Source organism: Stenella coeruleoalba (genome assembly GCF_951394435.1).
Source record: "Stenella coeruleoalba genome assembly, chromosome: 14".
Lineage (NCBI taxonomy): Eukaryota > Metazoa > Chordata > Mammalia > Artiodactyla > Delphinidae > Stenella > Stenella coeruleoalba.
The window spans coordinates 9341884-9357334 of record NC_137160.1 but is presented as its reverse complement, the minus strand read 5'-3'; the positions used below and the strand labels follow the sequence as shown (position 1 = coordinate 9357334).

The window sequence follows — 15451 nt, the reverse complement described above, 5'->3', positions numbered from 1 at the left end:
TGTAAATTAACTATACTTCAATAAAAATGGTTAAAATTAAATTAAAAATAAATTTAAATATATGAGCTTTTGTTCATCAAAGTTTACCATAAGATGATTAAAGGTAACCAGGTACTGAAATATGATATTTGCAGCACCTATAAGTAAAAATTAGTAACTAGAATACAGTAAAAAAAAAATTCAAAAATTCATAAGAAAATAATAAACAATCTAATAGAAATATAGTCAAAAGACATAATCAAACATTACTGATAAACAGGGAAGCATGGCATAAAACTGTAACACATTTAATTTTTATATGGAGGGGAAAAATTATAATATCAGACAATGAAAAGATTAGAATCAACAAAATTTCTTCTGATATGCTTATCTTCTCAAATACTTTTAGGAAAACTGACTACAATGTAGTATCACTTCATAAAGGCCATCCAGCTACTAGCCCATGTTTATTCTATATTTAACCTTAAATTAGAGTTACCTATTTCTTCTCCTATATTTTATTTTAAAATAAAGTCATATCATACCTTGAAGGTCAAGAATTCTTGTTATCTCAAAAATATTCATAGGGACAGAGAGTCTTAAAAATAATAAATGGTACCATAAATCACAGTTAAATTATTCACAGAGGTAGTCACTGCTGCTGCCCTACTAGATCCACTTTACCTGACGAGTGCATCATTCTCAACCTCTTGCCAGTGATGGCTGCTAACAGCTCTCAGCTTAAGCCTAAGCATCGTTAAAATGAAATACAAAATGGAGACTGGACTTGAGAATTTCCTGAGCAGACAAAACCGTTTAAGCCACATAAGCGAAACTAAATCTCTTATTTCATAAACATAAGTGAAACTTCACTTAGGTTACTTCTTGTAAATGCTTCTGACAATCATAATAGAAGCTTAAGTCAACTTCCAAAAGTAGGATGAGATAATCCCTTTTAACCAATCCCCTGCCATCTGGAAACCTCCACTGTAAGCAATTACTGTAAAGGGTTAATAAGTTCCTCATTTGCACGTTATAAGCCATCCAGTAACTTCATGCCCCAGAGCTTCATATCAGTCTGTGAATTTAAAGCCTCCCACTTTACGAATTGTTCTTATATGCACGATAGTCTCTTTTTAAATACTATTTATTGATTTGGTGGTTTTAATTTTGCTATTTCTAGATTTTTGACAGTATCATAGACATTGAAATTCTCACTGTTCTTGAACATGACAAGCTTTTCTAAACCTCTTCACCCACATACTCGGTGCTCCATAATTTTTCACCAGATAAATTCTAACTCATCTTTCAAGGGTCTCTTCAAAAACACCTCATCTTTGCATTTCCATTACAGAATGAGTTGTGTTCTGTAATTCACTTCCATTCCTCTCTCTTTTTACCTAGAAATTTGTTAATGCTTTGATTGCTTCTGCATTTCTGAGGACAGAGTCATTTAGATTTATAAAAAATATGTATCTGCTTTTTTAGTATAATATAATTAGAAGTGATAGCATTTTGTACTGTTTCTTAGCAGCGTTGTTCTTCCTGCAGCCTGATGATCTCCTTGCCTGGGAAACTTAAAAATCTATCCCTTTGTTGTTAGCGCTGATATAAAAGTATGAAATAGAAAGCGGGTAAGGTTTCTTATGTTTAAACTTTCAATGATAAATTCAATAAATAAAAAGTGTTTTTAAACTCAAGATAATGCTTTTATAATCACAAAAGCTAAAAGCATTCTCCCAAATAAAGTTTTCAAGGATACTGATATGGGACACAACTGTTTACTAAGGCAGAAGGACTGATTCAACTATTGTGTACTAAGAAGTATATCATGTATTTTTCTCACTTCTAATATTTAATATTAAGGCTCCAGCTACAATCCTTTCTTACAAAGAATGTTTTATCTACCTCATTATAATGACTAAACTAATTTACATTAAGGATGATACAGCTTTGATCCCTAAAATGTATTTTCTGTAGTTTGGGGGGTTTTGTTTTGAATGCAAGAGTAAAGAGCAAAAAAAGATTGCCTGAAGAAAATTATTATATTTCCATCAACTAAAAATAGTTTATTGCTAATGTTTGTTATTCTATAAGAATAAATTTATAATGAAAGTAATAGAACAGGCATATGCTATGACACACCACTACATTTTGTGCAAATTCTAGCTAATTGCCTAAGTAGGATTATACTGTAGTGAGTATCAGGAAAGGAATGTTTACTTCATAATCTTCCCAAGTCTCCCATCTGGCTAAAGAAGCAAATGACTCTACTTGAAGGATGAAATCCTCTTGATTTGAGGGGAAAAGGGTGGGTAAGAGTGAAGTCAAGGAAAGAGTGTTGCAAAGTCAAAGATCATGGGATTTGAACTCTAATAAAACATATAGGATAAACTAATTTTACAAATTATTTTTCCTGGTTAAATAAAAAGCTACTTTTGCAGCCTAAAGTAATGTTATAGTTAAAAGCAATATTCTATATTTTTCAGGAAATACAGTCTTAAAAATAACAGTTACAATATAACTGTAAAAATATAATGAAACTGAACTTTTTTATTTTAAATGGTATTGCTTTGTAGTTCTATTATTCTTATAACCTTACTACTAAGATTTTCATGAGTATTTAAGAGATATTCAATTAGGTACTAACTTAGCTATTTACCCCCAAATTTAATATGATATATGTAAGATGTAAGGTTTTGTTCTATTAAATCAAAATATGTGCACTGTAAACATTTGCAGCAGAGACTGCTTCTAGGTACATAAGTCAACATGCTTAGCTACCAGAAGAAATGTATTCTCTTATGAAGGTAAAAATATGCTTTCACAGAGAATTGGCAAATAGGAGCTTTGGATGGCAAAACATGTAGATGTTACCAGTTGAGGTCTTTTCACGGTTTGAATTAATGTTAAGTTTTACAAACCTAGGGAGAAATACAACTGCCAGACTTATGTTTCAAATCCAGGAGTGCAGAACTTGGAATATTCCACAGAGATTAATTTACAGAGATTTGAAATCTATTCTTTCCAACACTGACCTCTATTATCAATGCCAACAGAGGATGTTCAACATATAAGAAAGGAGCTGTACATGATGGTATTATCACTGCAGGGCTCTCTCCCCCCCACCACACCAATAAAATGCTACTTGTTACACTTTTTTTTTTCTGAGACATAAGGTGAGCGGGGGGGGGATGATCGAAAAGAATTAAGTCTGACAGGGCAGAATTAAGTCTAGCAGGGCAGGCAGAGAGTGCCAGGAAGATCAGGAATATATACACATTATTTTCTGACCTTGAATTTGGCTTACCTCAATTACACAAGAGTACTGCAAGCACATCCTGAGGGCCATTACAGTCTATTAATTTATCATCCTAAAATACCTTTCACCATAATTTATGAACCCAAAGCAGGACTTAAAAGTTAAAGACGGTAACTCTTTCTAGGTTCAGTGCTATACAATGTGAAATAATGCATTTCTCTTGACAAAAACACATTTTCATTATATTTTAGGTGCACGTTATTATTGTTTGGATCCATGACTTTACTTGCATTTCAGATCAATTTTAAAACATAATGAAACAAGTGCAGTTATAAAAAGCAAGAGAAATATTTCTTTGTTTTATTGGTTGTTTTTGTTTGTTTGTTTATCAGCTAAAATATCATGGGACCTACAGGCCTTCACACTCAGACTACAGTGAAATCGGGTAGAGTAGTTTGACAGGTTCACATCTATTTAGTGTAAAAGGTTATGCATTTTAGTGGAACTAGCACTGAGTTTGGATTCCAGTTCTGGTTCTACCTCAACCTGCTATTTGTATTTGACTATGTCACTTAACTCCTTAGAGCTTCTTTTTCCCTATCTATTAAATCTATCTATCTATCTATTAAATGAAGACTAAGCTTATCCTGGAGTATGACATTTAATTCCTCTAATCTCAGTTTATTTATCTCTAACATATTTATAATAATAATTTATAATAATTACAAAGTTGTTTTGCAAGTTAGATGATTTAATATAATTTAGATAACTTATTAACTATAGTATATTACTTGCAATGCTTGTTTGCAGCATTTCAGGAAAACAAATAAAATTATGAAGTTTTGTATAAATAACAGGAATGAAAGTGTAGGATTTTTTAAATGAGCCAATAAACTAAACATCACTTATAGAAGAATAATGATTTTATTTTATTATAAATATGTGAGAAAATCTGGGAATCTTTGCTGTCTCCTCACATGGTGGAAGGGGTAAGGGAGTTCTCTGGGGTCACTTTCATAAGGACACCAATCCCATACATGAAGGCTCCACCCTCACGACTTAATCATCACCCAAAGGCCTCACCTCTAAATTCTATCACCTTGGGGATTAGGTTTCAACATATGAATTTTGGAGGGACACAAATATTCAGTCTATAGTAGCATCTTTAAAAGTATTACAACATAAGCTAAGTAAAGTGATTTCTTTCCAAATTCTCATAGTCTACTTAGGAAGAGTAAACAAGAAGTTTGGGAAAGTCTATAAAGCCACTTTGGAAGTAACAAGTTACGGATGGAACGTTGTTAGAACTCATCCTTTGCCTCAAATAAGGATCCCCACATGAGATTGTTTTATAAAACAGATTGTTTTTGTTGTTGTTGTTATTTTTGGTTTTATACCCCATGGCTAAAAAGGCAGGAATATCTTAGATGATATAAAATGAACCAAATTGGAACATTATATGAAGGCAAATATTGTAGGAACAAATGAAATTTAAAAATTATGGACACTGGGGAATAATGTCCATTATTTTAAAAGTCACTAGTTAAAGTATAAATGTTGAGAGTTACTGATGTTTGCATTTTATATTTATTAACCTAAGAAAGGAAACTTAATATGTAAGTGTAGGTTGAGTGCAATTTTTAGCATTGTGGTCAACAATTAAATCTAAATACTCTTCTACAAGACACACAAATGTGGGAGAAGATATAAAAACACGTCTTTTAAATGAACAGGGGACACAATAAAAGTATGAGAAATTACTCAAGTCCAAAAACAATGAGAGTCAAAAACCATGTTATAGAGAATGTTTTCACTCTCTAGCTACTCCTTGGGAATTTCTTGATCTCCATAATTTACAATTTGAGGTTTTAATGTCTGCCAGAAGACAGGAGATAAGGCTTTAGGTCCCCACAATACAATATAATCAATGCTCCAGGTAAGCCAGAAACCTTCGAGGGCTCTCCTTCCAGGGAAAGGATAGGCTAAGTATAATCAGCAAAAAGGAAATTACTCTGATGAGGTCTATGCTCTAATGTGAAGGAAAAAAATAAAGTCTAGGTCTGCCCTCAAGCACGTAGGTTTAAAAATAAAGACCACACACACACACACACACACACACACACACACGGGAGGGTCTGGCCAAGAAACCCAAAGTTGAATATATATATTTATTCATATATACACTTATTTATTATCTATCTATTACATAGATTAATAGATAGATAGATAGATACTGTTTTGGAAGAATGCAACCTTAAAACAGGCCTCAGAATATTCCCACAAATAGTCAACTCAATTATTTTACAATCTAATAAAACCAGCATTCATAAAGTCAAAGTGAGATTCTGTGAGAATATATAACTGAAGCACCACCTAAGATTTATCTTTAGAAAAGAGGGCAAAAGAGCACTAGGAAGAAAATGGATACAGGTACAATTATAATGAAGATGAAAACAGCAATAATATTGTGATCAAATTTATGTCAGCAACTGTGTATCCTATGACGGCATGAACAATTTCATAGGAAAATCTTGCTCAATAAAAATGACTCAAGAAGAAATAAATTAAATCAGAAGTTTAAAAACCTAGCAAGATTAAAGCAAACATGTACACGTATCAGGTCTGCATAATAAAAAAAGAAAATTGTAGGGCTTCCCTGGTGGTGCAGTAGTTGAGAGACTGCCTGCCGATGCAAGGAACACGGGTTCGTGCCCCGTTGCGGGAAGATCCCACATGCCGCGGAGAGGCTGGGCCCATGAGCCATGGCCGCTGAGCCTGCGCGTCCAGAGCCTGTGCTACGCAACGGGAGAGGCCACAAAAGTGAGAGGCACACATACCGCAAAAAAAAATAAATAAATAAAATAAATAAATAAAATTGTACTAACCATCTGAGGAAGAGACAAATCCAAGCTATTATAGATTCTACAGTTGAATATAAAGAGGGAACACTTCCCAACTTACTCTCTCTGCCTCATAAAATACTAATATGAAAACCATATAAGGAGACTCTAATAAAAGAAAATGACAGGCTAATTCAAATCAATAACTCAGGGACAATAATTCTAAATACAATGGTAGTAAACTGAATCTTATAATTTGCACTTTAAAAATCTATAGGGCTTCCCTGGTGGCGCAGTGGTTGAGAGTCTGCCTGCCGATGCAGGGGACACGGGTTCGTGCCCCGGTCCGGGAAGGTCCCACATGCCGCGGAGCGGCTGGGCCCGTGAGCCATGGCCACTGAGCCTGCGCGTCCGGAGCCTGTGCTCCGCAATGGGAGAGGCCACAACAGTGAGAGGCCTGCGGACTGCAAAAAAAAAAAGAAAAAGAAAAATCTATAAAAATAAAAATGGAGAAAAATTACACAAAATAAAGGTGGTTCATTAATAGAAAATCTAGTAACATTATTCAGCACAGTAACAAGGTAAAGGAGGAAAATCCCTGTAACCATAGGAACAAATGCAGGGAAAGTAATTGAAAAACATTCCATTTCAACTCATGATGATAAAAAGAAAAGTAAAGCATTCTTAGCAAACTAGTCACATAAGGAAATTATTTAATTGTTAGAGAACCTACCAAATCATATAAGAATGTTGTATTTAATTGCACTGTACTGTAGCTTGTTGTGTTGTGTTAGAAGCTGACCTAAAAGTCAGTAATCACTCCTGAATACCTAGTATCACAATTACTTTGCAAAAGTGCACTAATGTCACAAGGGAGTGCAGTGAGAATAAACAATAAATGTTAGATGTCAAGAGTAGAAAATTACAAACAAGTGACAATTAGTGACATAAAATATAATTGACAGAAAACAGAAGAGAATATACAAATATTTGAAAATATTAAGATAGTGCAGCAAAGATTCTGTATACATTCATAATCAAAAAACTATACAAATGAATATAAAACGAAAATACAACTAATTAAAATTGATAAAGTTCATACGAAAAAATATAACAAAATGAGTCACAAGTGTACAGAAAAAGATATAAAGCTACTAAACACATTTTTTAAATTTATCTAAATAAATGCAGAGGAAAGCTTAACACAAGCACAAAAACTTCATTAGTTCTTGGTTAATAAAATTTCAATCAAAACCCCATTAGAGGGCTTCCCTGGTGGCAAAGTGGTTGAGAGTCCGCCTGCCGATGCAGGGGACCCGGGTTTGTGCCCCGGTCCGGGAAGATCCCACATGCCACAGAGCGGCTGGGCCCGTGAGCCATGGCCGCTGAGCCTGCGCGTTCGGAGCCTGTGCTCCGCAACGGGAGAGGCCACAACAGTGAGAGGCCCGCGTACCGCAAAAAAAAAAATAATAAAACAACAACAACAACAAAAAAAAAACATTAGAGAGTTTTGTTTTGTTTTGTTTAAGTGGAATTTGATAAACTGATTTTTAAATTCATATGGGAGAGCAAACATATAAAAATACCAAAGACAGTTTTGAAGACAATTTAATGCTAAGTGATATATCCTTTCAGATATCAAAACTAATTGTAAAACTATACTAATAAAAGCACTGGTTGGTGCAAGGATAAATAAACAGATAGAAACAATAAAAAACCAAAATAGACCATCATATATATATATATGTATCAATATCTGAAATATGAGAAAAGAGTCATTGCAGATGGGTGAACAAATAATTCAGGGACAGTTTGCCAGCCATATGGAGAAACATTGGATTACCATCTCACTCTACACACAAAATCAATTTCAATTACATTCTTCTATGCTTGTCTTTACAGCAACAAGACAGAGAAGAGCTTCTTAATGAGTACATGCAAAATAAAGAAAAAATTATTAAATTTAACATAATTATATTAAAAGAAAACTTTGATTCAATTCACAAACAACTTTAAAAAAAGGCAAATCATAGACTAGATGATAACTGAAATACTACAGAGTAAAATGTTTCTATTCAAAAATATGAAGAACTTCTCTAAGCTAATATACAAGATTTATAATTCAATATAGGATTAAGGACAATGTACAAATATACAATGTGTAGAGGAAGAAATGATGCCTGTAAACATGAAAAAATACTCGACTTCACTGGTAATCAGGATAATGGGAATTAAAACCACAGAGATACATTTAAAACTCCTTAGATAGGCAAAAATGAGGAAGCTTTAAAGTAACACTTTTCCCAAGAGTGTGGAGAAACAGGAAATCTACTACATTTTTGATGAAGGTGTAAATTGGACTATCACTCTGGAGAACAACTCAGCAATATCAAGTAAGTGAAGATCCCATTGCTAACTGTATCCTAGAGAAACTCTTGGGAATGTGATTGAAGTGAACAAGAATGCTAATAGCACTGTTTTAAGTGTGGAAACTGGGAACAACCTCGATGTTCATTAAGATTTAGTTATGAAATTAGATAAGGTTTACTAAAGGCATTACACAGAACACTAAGCTGTAGTGAGAACAAATGGATCACAACTCCCAACAATCAATATGTATGAATCTTTGAAAATTTTGAGCAAAGAATAAAAGCAAATTGAAGTATACATTAAAGAATCTTAAAGCATGCAAAACAATATATGTAGTCTAGAGATAAAAAAAGGTCTTAAAGTTTTAAGACTAGCATGGGAATCAAATATACCAAATTCAGAATAAAGCTTACTTTTTTCAGGGTTAAAGAAAGGTTGTGATTGCAGAGGGGTACACACAGGCTTCTATTTATAGTTTTTTTTCCTTAAGTTGGGAGCTAAACGTATGGGTATTTATTATGCTATGCATCATACCTTTTATGTCTGAAATATTTCATAGTAAAAAGAATAGTTTAAAATTCTTAACCACAGCTTTTTAAAATCCTGTGTGGTTTCATAAATATTTAAGTGTTATTTTTCAAAATAGATTTTACAGTGCTTTATAACTCAAATATATCTATTTGGAAATAATCCTAGTACTTCGTCACTGCCGTAACAGGGCAAAAAATGTACACATATATGAACACACACACATGCCTACAAACCTACAGTCTCTGTTGCAGTAAGGCACATGTAATTATAAAGTTCCAGTACCTGTCATGTAAAAGGAAACTGGTAGCATAGACTTACCATGAAAGCATTCAATACACATTATTACCACTTTAATTACATTTAGATGAATAATAAATTTTTTGAGCTTAAGGTGATTATAACACTTTCAAATCTTATATTAATGATGGCATTATCGTATCTGGTATGCATCCTCTATTTAGTTGTAAAAGAGCAAAAAAATACAGAAATTTATTATAAAGGAAATGTTTATGATTTCAAGTTTGTTTAAAATTACTTTGTTTCTGAATCACAAAGTAATCCAAATGCACTGGTCATCTATCCATTCATTCAAGTATTTATTGAATTCTTACTGTATGATGAGCTCTCTTGTATGATTTTGGATGATTAGATTAGTCAGAAAAGATCAATGACCATACTTATTCTCCAATTGAAATGGGTAGCCAATAAACATATAAATAAGATTACTTTTAGTCATGATAAACTCTATGAAGAAAAATAAAATGGGGTCAAAGGAAAGAGGATTAAAGGTCGTATGAGTGAAATTCATTTCTATGTGTTAGGGAAGGCATCATGAGAAGGTATCATTTGGTTTGTGACTTGAATAATGAAAATGAGCCATATATGACAGCTGTGGTAAAAGAATTCCAAAGGGTGGGATCAGTCTTTGCAAGGCTCTGAGAATTGGAACAGCATGGCTTGTGTAAGGGCGAGAAAGAATCCCGTTAGAGAAGACAACAGAAAGGTGAGCACGAACCAACTCATCTATCATGATATAAATAACTGCAATAGGAAGTCACTTGAAGACTTTAAGATGGTAATACTGTGATCTGATAGATGTCACAAAGGTGTTACCTTATATCTAGAGACAGTGAGAGCTGGTCAGAGGGATGCTAGAATTCCCTGTGTAGGAGATGGGGTGGGGATCTAGTACAGTGTGAGGAAAGGTAGAAGGATACGTAAAGTTTTCAGGACTTGCCACTGGATTAAAAACTGTGATTACTGGTAAAACATGAAGGAATTTAAGGTTTTATTTTGGTTCTACTGAGTTTAAGAATGTGGAATTTAAGTGATATGTTAAGTGGTCATGAACAAGTAGTGGCAGGCAGTTAAGAAGGTTGATAGTATAACATAAGGTGATACACAGGAAAAGACTTTGAATAGGGAGAGATACTTTCAAGTTAGAGTTAAAAAACTATTCAGAAGTATGTATAATCTTTTTTAATTACTTCAGTGGCATTCCTAGTTAAGAGTCAGTTGTAGTGAGAATTGCTTATAGAATAAAATGGAAGGGAGTAAACCACCATAAGCTCTTGTATTACATTCTGTAAAAGTATGCAGTTAGAAACAACATTAGCTTAAGCTATATAATGAGTCGATAAAGGCTATGAACTTAGTTTCTTTTGTACAACTGCAGACAAATTCTAAATGTTCTGCAGCTACTAAAAATGCCCTGAAACAATTAACTAACTCTTCTCACATATACAGATGAGGCAGAAGAAGATAAATGAATAATGAAGACCAATAAAAAAAAGAGAACGTGGATATTATCAGGACAGAAATAATACTACAGCTACATATAGTCAACTATGTCATTACTTCCTTAGGGAGATGCTACTGGAGATATCAAGTGTGTCATCCTATACGTCATTTGTAGCTCACTGTTTTCCATTCATGCACAAATTAAATTCCCAAAATAATTTGATTTATTTATTATCCAATAAACCTCACTGAGTTGGGTTCATAGCTACTTAATCAATAGACATTAGGTGTATTAATAGATTTAGGGAGACTTGCAAGTGTTTCAAGCACAGCTAGTATACATTTTATGATTCCCTTCAGGTTTCTATGCTACAGATATTAATCACATTTCTGAAATAAGACAACAAAGTATTTTGCTGAAATGCATCCTCTTTGTCATCTTGTAAGTCCCAGCTTTACTTGTATAAATTTACATATAATTTAAAAGTTGCTTAGCACAACATAAATATTTAGGTCTTATTTTTATAAATAAAATTAACTGTGTTTGTAAGTAAAATTAATCAATTTTCATTGCTGTTTATAATCACCTAATCTGTGAGTTTTGATAAACTGTTAGTGTAAAATGGAGGTGAAATTGAACAGATGATAAAAAACACCTCCATATATCCTAGGGTTCCTCCATCATTAAACTGCCTCAAAGTTTCCATATGTCACCCTCCTTTATAGGAAGTCCTATGTGGTAATCAACTGTGGAGAAGTTGGTGAGGTCCTCGACAGGGCTGTGGAGGAAGGGCACCTTGAAAGCTTGGAGCAGTGACCAAATTGTCTGAAAATATATCAGCATTTTACCAATGTTGATACTGGTTTGATTGGCACAAACTTGAAATTCCTTATCAGTACTTGCCACTTTTCAACCCTGGCTGTTATTTAGTTTCGAGTCTTACCTTCCACATACTAGACTATTCTTACTCTGTGCATTTATTTTTATATTACTTGATTAAACTTGCAAATACGTTCAGAATCCAATGTAGTCTGAAACCAAATTTTGTGCTAAGCTCTGGTCACTGATGTGGTTATTGATTATTAATATTTAGCAATAAAAATGTATATCAATCAATCAACCAAATGTAATAAGATTTTGACAGGGATGGCAAGTGAATATGAATGATGTAATATTAAAACTATGCAGAAAAGTATGTTCAGAATGAACTGAATTTGTGTTAGTGGCCATGTCCTGTATGTATACTATATAACAGTATATTGGTGTGGACACCTTCATATGAGTACCTCTATTTTCTTTCATAAAAGAAGCATTTCAAAACAACTTAATTAGCAGTTTTTGTACACTCAGATATGTAATTTGCTAAGGATTGATGTTTTTCACAACTTTATAATCTCGTTATTACCTGCACTACTGTAACTCACACCTACCATCATCCAGTTCAAAGGTCTTTGGAATAACACGTGCTTTCACTATTCAGATACTGAAGGAGCAGTGGGGTAAGGTTAAAGTTAAATTGAGACAAATGAGAAGGTTAGAGCACTTGTAAGATATGTATGTGTCCATAAAAGATTTCCAGGTGTTATTCTTCTGGGGACTTTGTTTATAATACATTTTATATGATCCTGATGAGTGCTACTTTCTCAAGAGCTCCTCTCTATCCTTTTGAAAGAGGCTGCACAAGCAGGATGAGAAAAGCATTACCAATTGGGGTACCATATGAATTTAAGCCTTGTTAGTCTCTGATATTCCTACAACTGAGAAAAATCATTTACACTTCAAAGAGAAAAATAAATTTAGTGATTAAACATCACTGGGAAAGTCATCTTAATCTACCGAATACTGATATAAGAATCTACGGAGAAAAGATTTTTAGGAGGTGAAGAGAAGAGTGTATAGTGTGGTTGGGTTATGGAAAACAGAACAATTTCAGAAAGAGCCTTACTGGTCCAATAGTGAAGAGCCGACTCAGAACCAGCAAGGAGGGTACTTATTGCAACGTTCTGATCAGGCATAACAATACACATGAATTTCACTCCTCTGGCTAGAAATTGCAAAATGCAATTGCCTTCTTTGCATCTTAATTGTATTCTACGTTGTGCCTAGGTAAAAATTTATTTTTATTTATCTTGCTAAAGGGTGTGTAGATCTTTGTAAATATGTAAATTGGTATCTTTCATGCATTTTAGTGAATTATTAGTTTTTATCTTTTCAAATAATACTTTACTTCTTCCTCTCCTTTCTGTCTGAAAATCCAATTACACATATGTTAGACCTTCTCAGTAGTAGCTCTCATCTGTTATCACCAAACCAAAATTTTCCTCTTGAGTAGGAGACCCACACAGCAACATAAAACAGACCTTTACTAAAAGAAATACTAAAAGGTTTTCTTCAGCATAAAGCAAATCACCTCAGGTGGAAGCTGGAAGATAAGAAAGGAATGAATAGCAATGGGATGAGGGGAATTCTGTGGGTAAATGCAAATAAATATTGATGCCCATTGTCCTAGAAAAACCATTGGTGGAGTGTGTTTCAGACTTGGAATAAAGGTGCCTTGATGCAGAGAGGATTCTGATTTGTGCTTCCAGTTGCTGAAGGCTCTAACAATATGGCACCATTTTAAAATAAGTTCATAACTTGGGATTGAGTCAATTTTCTATTGCTAATTTGTTAAAATTCTCAAGCTATGAAATAGTCTTGTTTTGCTTCCATAGCTGTTCTTTTTCAAATTAACACACTATCCAAGTTCAACAGTAAAATAGATTTTAACCCAGTTTTTCAAACTATTGACTTCCAATAGACAGTGGTGTCTTCTTGCCTAGCTACCAGTTAACTCCAATATTATAAAATTAAGAAGATAAATAAAAATATTCTCAATATTTTAACTATATATGGCATTTTCTCACAAAGGGAATACTTAACAATATTTGTTATGATATAAAAGCCATTCTACCCTTCTTACTTGGATACAAGGTTTCATATTCTATAAAAGTTATTGTCAATCATAAATGAACACATTTTTAAGAAAATCATGAAGTATAATTATAGAAAGTCCTGAGCACAAGAGTAGGACAGTTGTGATTCTATGTAATATGTGCAATTTTCACAATTATTTAAAAGACAAAAATAAAATTTAAATTAATATAGATTGTGACTATACAATTAATATCCATTGACTTGAGATTTTTAAATAAGGGTATCACTTATCACAAGGAGAAAAAACATCACACAATATACAAAGCTTTCAACAAGCATAGAGATTTTAAAGGAGCTGCTCGCAGGGAAGAAATGAAGCTTAGGAAAATAACAAAAATGTATAACTTTATAATTTAAGAGAAGCTCATCTTAAGGGTCTTTTATATTCTGTCAAATATGTCATTTTCCAAACATCTGTGTCATACTATGTACATGATATTGGCTGCTGTAAAATAACATGTACCCTGTGCAGAATGAATCTGCTTTTCTCCCCTCCTCTTGACTGTAAACACTGATCCCTTCCATTTGAAAGCTATAATTTATCATGTTGCTAAGCCATTCCTATTTAAGGCCATCAACATATATTATAGAATAGAAAGCTAAACCATTTTAGTTTGAGGGTTTCATGCTGGTACAGAGGATACCTAATTTGAATTATTTTCTACTTACTATTAAGTCTATATTTAAATCCTTGTCAAATCCACATAACTCAATCTCAGCCTTAATTTTTAATCAATATTCCATTTGCTTGATTGGAGATACCTACACATATTGCTAAAACCTGCCCACTTAGTTCTAAAGAACCACTCTCCCTGATGATTTGGTAAGGTGCCTTTTATCTTTTTTTTTTTTTGCCTTTTATCTTTGACTATTTTTGTCACAATTAACAGACACCTTAGATACATTTAATGCTCCCCCATCTGATTTTGAGTATTATCATTTTTCAGAGATTTCTACAAAACCCCAACTACTGAATCTGAAGTTATTGGATCATGACACTGGTCTAGATAAAAGCTAGTGTCCATTCAGATACTCTGACTTAGACCAAGGGTTACCAATTTATTTGGGGAACCAAGCCTATAGCTGGACTGGTGACTTTAGTTCTGATTTATTTCCTCTACCCTCCACCAAGGTCCAAAACCATATGCATTATGACATGTGATAAGTGATGGCATCAACCACACACATGTTACAGGTTGTTTTGACAATCAGTGAAATCATGTATTTGAGTGGGCTGTATAAGCTGGGGTAACACAATGAAAATGTCCATTATTTATAAGATTACTCCAAAGGGTATCTATTTTTGTGTCAAAGGGATATAACTCTTATTTCTTTAAGTCTGTTGTTTTTATTGACATTTCTGAGTTGAAAATGTGTAAAACAAGAAAGAATACCACAGGAAAGCTGTCAAAAACACTAGTGAGTTCCAAGACACTGAAATTGCCAGAGTGGGGAGACTCGGCCCACACACCCACGATGAAACAGTAGACCACACCTCCCCAGCCACCATGCACAGGGCTTCTCTCCAAGTGGAGTGGGCAAGACCAGGTGGTGAGTCAACGGAACTGTAGTATTTCTTCCCCCGATTGGAATGCAGTTTAATAGAGCTTCTTTTATTATATAAAAGAGATCATTTACTTTGATTGACTCCCATTTATTATTATTTTTTTTTAAAAAGTTAACTGCTTACGGGTTTTTATGATTTTAAACAGCTTACAAGGTGGTGTGAAAAGACCCAAAATATCCATGAAT

The 15451-nt window shown here is 33.6% G+C and overlaps 1 long non-coding RNA gene across 1 annotated transcript in view; it reads right to left on the bottom strand.

Moving 5' to 3' along the window:
* Nucleotides 1–15451, bottom strand: part of LOC307197210 — a 633848-nt gene that overhangs the window by 300468 nt on the left and 317929 nt on the right. The gene's annotated exons all lie outside the window — the stretch shown is intronic.